Source organism: Phasianus colchicus, chromosome 40 (genome assembly GCF_987193195.1).
Source record: "Phasianus colchicus chromosome 40, bPhaCol1.hap1.1, whole genome shotgun sequence".
Classification (NCBI taxonomy): domain Eukaryota; kingdom Metazoa; phylum Chordata; class Aves; order Galliformes; family Phasianidae; genus Phasianus; species Phasianus colchicus.
In genome coordinates this window covers 26,330-34,137 of record NC_143475.1, presented here as the reverse complement: position 1 = coordinate 34,137, position 7,808 = coordinate 26,330, and positions in this window count along the sequence as shown.

The following is a 7,808-nucleotide window of genomic DNA, read 5'->3' as shown; positions in this document are numbered from 1 at the left end:
TAGTTAAAACATTTTAAAAAAGAGAATGTTGTTTTGTAATATCTTTTTTTTCCTCAGTTCTGTTTCTGTGCATCTAGATAGCCATGTTATCATTGTATGTATTTCCAAAACCTGAGACAAAGTTCTATTTGGCTTTTATTGATTATTTGAAATCAATTTTTAGGGATCAGATCCATCATATAAACTATATTTTAAATATTGATTATTTTAACATTTGAAATGCAAAGCAAGAAAATGTAAAGCTTGAAGTGGCAAAAGAGAGAGGTTCTGTGGCTAAGACAAGTTTAGAAGTGAGGATGTCCAGACTCCACGCCCAGTGCTGAGGTTTTTTATTAACTAAATATTTGGCAAAAATTTGTATTCTAAATTTTTAAAGTGCCTAGTCTCACATCTCTTCAGTGTGCTCCCCTGCTTTAATCAGACTGTTTCCTCACCTACAAGTGGTATTGCTGATTAGTTCTCTCAAATTTTACATGTACATGTAAGTGGTTTTTCTTCATTTGAAAAGAAAGCACAATTCTCAGAATGTTTGGCTTTACATGAAATCATTGGATGGCCTTGCTAAATCTGAATAAATGCCATGGAGCAATAAATTTAATAAATAAATGACAAAAAATAAAAATAAAATAAAAATAAAAATATGTATTTGAAATGAATCTTCTACGGGTATCTCAACCAGAAAAGGTGAGTCCAAGAGGGTGTACCCCCCCGAAAGAGTGACACAGGCAAGATGGTAACAGCAGATAAGGAGAAGGCTGAGGTACTCAAAAAATTTTTACCTCAGCCTGTTCTGATGAGTGCACAGCACAGCACACAGCCCTCAAAATACTGGTTCACAGTGAGGGGATTGGAGAAGAAACATCCTTCCCGCTGTAAACAAAGATCAGGTTCAGGATCACCTGAGGAATCTGAACATCCACAAGACTATGAGTCCTGATGAGATGCATCCCAGAGTCCTGACGGAATTGGCTGATGTAGTTGCCAAGCATCAAACATATTAGAAAAGCCATGTCAGTCAACTGAATGCCCTGGATACTGGGAAAAAGACAACATCACACCAATTTTTAAGAAAGTAAAAAGGACAACACCAGAAACTAGCAACCTGTCAGTATCTCTCGTGTGCCAGAGAAGGTTGTGGAACAGATCCTTCCAGAAGATATGCTAGGGCACATGGAAGACAGAGAGGTGATACGGGAGAACCAGCATGGCTTCACCAAGGGCAAATCCCGCTTGACCAACCTACTGGCCTTCTATGATAGTGTCCCTGTGTCAATGGATAAGGGAAGAGTCATTAATGTCTGTGTGGACTTCAGTAAGACTTTTGACATGGTACCCCACAACTTCCTTCCCTCCAAATTGGAAAGATATGGATTTGATGGGTGGACTGCTTGACGGACGAAGAACTGGCTGCAGGATCGAGTCCAAAGAGTGATGGCCAATGCCTCAATGTCTGGATGGATATAAGTGATGAATGGTGTCCCTCAGAGGCTGGTGCTAGTTTTCTACTAGAGAAAGCCAGTCTGGTTTCTTTTGAGGAGACAATATTCAACAAAGAGCTGAAAATACTTCTGCAGCTTTTTCAGTTTATGTTCACTTGGATAATTTATTTGCACAGAAGAATAGCAAGAAGTATGAATCACTCTCTTTAAGGGACAAACCAGTAATTTTAAACTCCTGTATGGTAACTACACTGAAGAATTATTTCAGCAGCAATATCACCAATATTGCATACTAATTTACAGTTCCTTACTTATGAATACATGAACGGAAATTATTCTCACAGCTAATCCAGTTCTTATGAAAAAAAGCCAAATCAGTGTAAATTTCTTTTCAGAAAGTCAAAGGTGACCCCTCCAAAAAGAAGCTGATGAAAAATGATGAGAAATCTGCTTCAGGTAGAAGCATGGGGAATAAACAAACCGCACCAAGTGATAAAGCCTGAAAAACTTCATCAAGCAAAATAGAAGCAATCCAGGAAATTTGGAAAAACAACCACAACAACAACAAACAAAAATAAAACAAAACAAACTTAAGAACTCGAGAAAACAGAGGGTAAAGATGAGAAAGAGTGATAATGGTCCTAATCAAGAAACAACTAAAAAAGAAAACCTGAAGAAAACCTGAAGTGGTAAAAGCTTGAGTTGTAGTTTTAGATTAAACAAAAGGAAATCAAGGCCACACTAGGGCAGTTAGAAGGGAAAGGTTTAATAAACCACAGATGTAGAGGAACAAAGAGTGTATTATTCAAGATAAAGTGTAGTTTAGAGAATACATGAGTAGAGAGGATATCTTGTCTTTTGGAAAGATGAAGGAAAAGAGATTGCAAGAACACATGGTTCTGCTGGAGAGAATACAGTGAGCTCTTGAACTCTGAAAGAATACAGAAATTGCTGAAAGGGAGTGTCATGAGAGAGAATGTGTACAAATAATGTATGAGCCAGAAGAATGCTTGCAAAGAGAAAGGGAGCAATTAGAAATAGAAAGGTAAAATCTAGAGGGAAAGGATGGAATGAGAGCATTTTGAAAGAGAGCAAGTTCTTATTGAACAGGAACATCAAAAAGAAGCAGAGTGAATTGCTTATGAAAGGAAGGCACTTCATGGACAACAACTTCATTATGAACAGGGAAAGAGGAATGCTTTGAAACATCCACACAATACATATCAAAGAAGAGATTATCTTTACTGGAATGAACGTAGCTCATTCTGATTCTAGTTCCAGAACATCTAACAGTCTTTAGAAATCTCTCACTTCGCTTCAATGATATAACAGTAAATGATTAAATCATTTTCTTTGTAAGGAAAAGATGTATTTAAATCACTCTATCAAAATCTTGTCATTCTTCTCTATTGCTCTTTTCTTTTTCTGGTTATTAAATGATATTTACATCTTAATCTATTTTGCTAAGATACAGAAGTCCTCCTATTTCAGATGCTAAGATCTATTCAGGGGCATTTGACCTAGAAGACTTTCTGAATTTTGGAGTACTTTGTTTCATATAAACATGAATAGAACTACAGGGAAATCACAGAGGAATAGTATCTCTTCCAAAGGAACAAAAACCTCCTGAAATAATAAAGCTTCAAAAGAAACAGAAGCATGAAATCAGATTATTTACTTTAAAACAAACAAACAAATAAACCTACCTTCCATTATCTTATGTTCATTATATTGTTTTCTTTCTTTTTCTTAAGCTACTTAAGACCAGGTGCTTAGAACTGTCTTCATTTTCCTAGGAAGGAGAACAGCTTTCACATTCAAGTAGAAGGACATATAAGCATGTTTGAGGACAGTCACAGATTGTAATTCTGCCTCTGAGGATCAATCAGTAGTACTTTTTTGATGCGTATGAAAGGAATATTTGAAATAAATACTGCATTGACTTCGCATCCTATGAAGGAGGTCAAAGGAAAGAATTTAATTTTCTGCTGTTTGTAAAGTCCCCTATGTAGAACATATCACCTTTCCCCTAAGATCAGCTGGTATCTCTTTGTAACATCAGCATAAGTTACCTTGACTGTCAAGCATGTGACTCACATTCTAATCAAGACTTTGACTAGATTTTTGTGGGTTTGTGGGTTCTCAATATGTAGCTCATGAAATACAAGTATCCTTTTCATACCTGGATCAGTCTTTCAGTCATGCAGTTATGTTCGTTTCATTATCAATTTACATAAATTAATATCACACACTTTAACAGAGTCAAGTAAAAGTATCACATATTTCTAAAACACGGCCCTGAATATTATGCTTTGAAATCATTCAATTAAAAAAGAAACAGGACTAATCTTTGATTGAGTAGCTTTCTTTTATTCCTAGCTAAGCTACCAGCATGTGCACTGGCCTATATAGTAATTCAATATAATAATTCACCTAAAGATTACATAGCAATTATGTTTAAGAGTCATTATGTATAGAAAGATGGTAATGACTTATGTTCCTTCTACAATGACTCTCAGCTATTTAATATCACGATAATAACCATGACAAGAAATGGTACTTAGACAGTAAAACATATTGTTCCTATAATTGAAGCGTAAATATACAATATTTTTCATCCTTAGTCACTAAACTAACTACCATTAATAGGAAAGAGACAGTATATAAGTGTATACATATATGTTTATATATTTGTTTATATATTAGTGCACGAGAGAGACAGGAAAAGAGGAAGAGAGACAAAAACGTGGTAAGATAGGAAAAAAGTAACTGACAATATTGAAAATAAATATATGCATTTAAATAAGAAATATAAATCTAATTACTTTAAACCTGATTTCTCCACTGTTGGATTTCCTGAGATATGGATAAGCACTATTGACATGTTAAAAATACAACACCACTTTCATCTGGCTAGGAAAATGTATTAGCCCTTAATCCAATATATTTCTGTGATGCCACATTTAAGCAGTTTTCCTCTGAAGAACAATAAATCAGAATATCTCGAAGAAGGTGTTAAAAAATCTGGTGACAAAAGTGACCCCAATTCCAAATCTCAAAGGAAAATAAGTCACCACCCACAGTCTTATTACCTTATTAGACTTGGGTAGGCTTGTTCAGATATTTTTTGCCCTATACTTGTGTCTACTTGAAGAATTTTGTAAATTTTGGTCAGTGAACAAAATCTGTAAAAGAGATTCCTTTTTGAATTCCAAAATAATTCATTTAATTAATTACAAACAATTTTGAATTAGACTCAGACTCCAGAACTTCCCTATTTCCTCTTTTTTCTGGTGACGGAAGTGTAACTATATGTCATGGTTTTAGATTTTTGTTCTCAGTATTCCACATCATAACACCATGTAGTACATGTTAAAGCATTAATGCTCCTGTTCCATGCATAGTAGATACTTCGGGGTACCTGTTTTAGAAGAGAAGAAGAACTATATCCCCCAGAGGACTGCTCACTGTTCTGTTACCATTTCTGCTCAGTGGGAAAGATAAAAACCATTCGTAGATCTCTTGACTTCCCTTTTTTGATTTTCTGGCTCATCTCTGCTCCCAGCCATATCACCTCAGCTTAATTAGAGTAAGGCTTCTATTTTTCAGACACTCTCACTTTAGTTATTAGCTTCAATTCTAATTACGTTATATTATATTGCATTATAGTATGTTATCTTGCATTCTGATATCTTATTTAGTAAATTAGTTTGTTTCTCCTCAGATCATTGCCACTGTGCTGTTTTTAGACCCATCTCCCTACCTTTTCCCCTTTTCCTTTTCCCAGGGCTTGGATTCGCAGGTTCCCCTGCCTCATTAGTCTATTACCTATGTTAGTGTCTGAAAAGTGCTAGAATAGAAGTAGAATAGTGCATAGAGGTGCTCATTCACAAAAACTCAACAGTGATTTCATAACAGCTAATTTAGCTACTTTGATAAACGTTACTGCCTTGAATTACTAAAAAATTCCTGCTAAGAGCAGGTGTCAGTGAATTTACATTGGACAGAATAGCAGTGTACTTTCCAGAGAAATGCTTGTGAATATATCTGAAATCAAGCCAACAATATTCATAGGAAATTTACCATTCACACATATTTCAAAATTGCCAATGGCTTCTACACGATCAACTCTGCACACTTCTTACAAAACATTTCACTGGGATTAAAAATATAAAGGTTCTGTACTAATGATTGCTGGCAATCTTAGGTGAAATTTTTCTCACTTTTTTCACTTACATTAACTCCATTTCATCTGACATACTTTTTAGATTAAAACATTTTTAGAGTGAGGATCTTCACTTTCAGCATTCTTTTCTTAACATATTATGTGAGCCTTATGCTGCTGTATGGGCACTAATGCATATACTAATTCTGTACGACTAAAAAGCATTAACCGTGAATCTATCCTTTAAAAGCATCTATCTTTCAAACACGTAAAATGTATCAAAGAGCCTCTCGCTGGGCTACCATATTCCACACATGTAGAGTATTTTCTTGTTGTTATTAATCACGGGCACCAAAATATCATTATGAAAATTTAAGCACATAAACAATATATTATGAACATACTGCTCTGATGACCAAGAAGGCCAATGAGTTCATTGAAAAGAGCATGGCCAGAAGGTCCAGGGAGGTGATCTTCCCCCTCTGCTCTGCTCTGGTCAGGCCTCACCTGGAGTACTCTATCCAGGTCTGGGCTTCCCAGTACAAAAAAATGCAGGGATCTCCTGGAGATAGTCCAGCAGAGGACCACAAGTGACCTGGAGAGTCTCCCCTATGAGGAAAGGCTAGGTAACCTGAATCTTTTCAGCCTTGAGAAAAGAAGACTGAGAGGGGATCTTATTAATGTCTATAAATATCTTAAGTGTGGGAGTCAAAGGGACATGGCCAACCTCTTTTCAGCAGTCCATGGGGACAGAACAAGGGGAAATGGCCATAAAGTTGAGCATAGGAAGTTACGAACCAATAAGCGAAAGAACTTCTTCACAATGAGGGTTACAGAGTACTGGAACATGTTGCCCAGAGCTTTTCTTCAGAGGAGGGGAGTTACATTCAGCTAGATTGAGTCAAGGTTAGATATCATGGGGAAGACAGAGACCCCCATGCTTTCTGGGAACGCAGAAAACTGCGTTTTCATCAAAACTTACTATAGGAAGTAGATTAATTATCTGTTAATATATATTCTGCTGGTCCTATCGTCTGATTTCTTGACTGAACAAGCCTACACATGCACTGTGATGCTGAAAATGCTTATCACTATTTATAGACAAGATTATTCCTACCTTAATGGAGAGAAAAAAAAAAAAAGCATGATAACATCTAGATAGGAAAATTCTTTTTATTAAAGGCCAAGAGGAAAGGAAAGCAAGAAGAACTCTTAAGAAGAAAGTGGAAAAGAAAGAAATCAAAAGGGAGAAAAGCTTGAAAAGGGAACGAGGGGGGGAAGAATGAAGTAAAGAATGCTGAAAGTAGGGACTGTTCAAACCTCACTAAAATTGGCTGTAGTGAAGGGGCAACAGGATCCCTTCTCTGATAATGGGGGAATAGAATTTATTTATTTTTTCCTAGAAGTTCATATTGTGTTGCACTGGTGATTAAAGGTGAGCATTGCTTACATATAATCATGGACTGGCCTGGGTTGGAAAGGACCATAATGATCATCTAGTTTCAACCCTGCTGTCACGGGTAGGTTTGCCAACCAGCAGACCAGGTTGCCCAGAGCCACATTCAGCCTGGCCTTGAATGCCTCCAGGGATGGGGCATCCACAACCTCCTTGGGCAACCTGTTCAAGTGTGTTACCGCCATCTGAGTGAAAAGCTTCCTCCTAACCTCTAACCTAAATCTCCTCTGTTTCAGTTTAAGACCATCCCCCTTTGTTCTATCACTATACACCCATGTAAACAGTCTTTCCCTTCCTGTTTATAAGCTCCCTTCAAGTATTTGGAGGCCACAATGAGGTCTTTCTGGAGCTTTCTCTTCTCCAAGTTAAACAAGCCCAATTCCTTCAGCCTTTCTTTCTTTATACAAGAGGTGCTCTGGTCCTCTGATCTTAGCAGCCCTATCAGGACCTGTTCCAAGAGCTCTGTGTCTTTCTTGTGCTGAGGGCCCTAGGTGTGGATGCAGTACTCCAGATGGGGCCTCACAAGAGCTGAGTAGACGGGAACAATCACCTCTCTCTCCCTGCTAGACACTCCTCTTTTAATGCAGCCCAGAACATAGTTGGCCCTCTGGGCTGCAAATGTACACTGATGGTTCATGTCTAGCTTCTCATCTGCCAGTACCCCCAAGTCCTTCTCTGCAGGCTGCTCTCAAGGTGGTCTTCCTCCTGCCCTTATAAATACCTGGAGTTGTCCCAGCCTAAGTGCAAC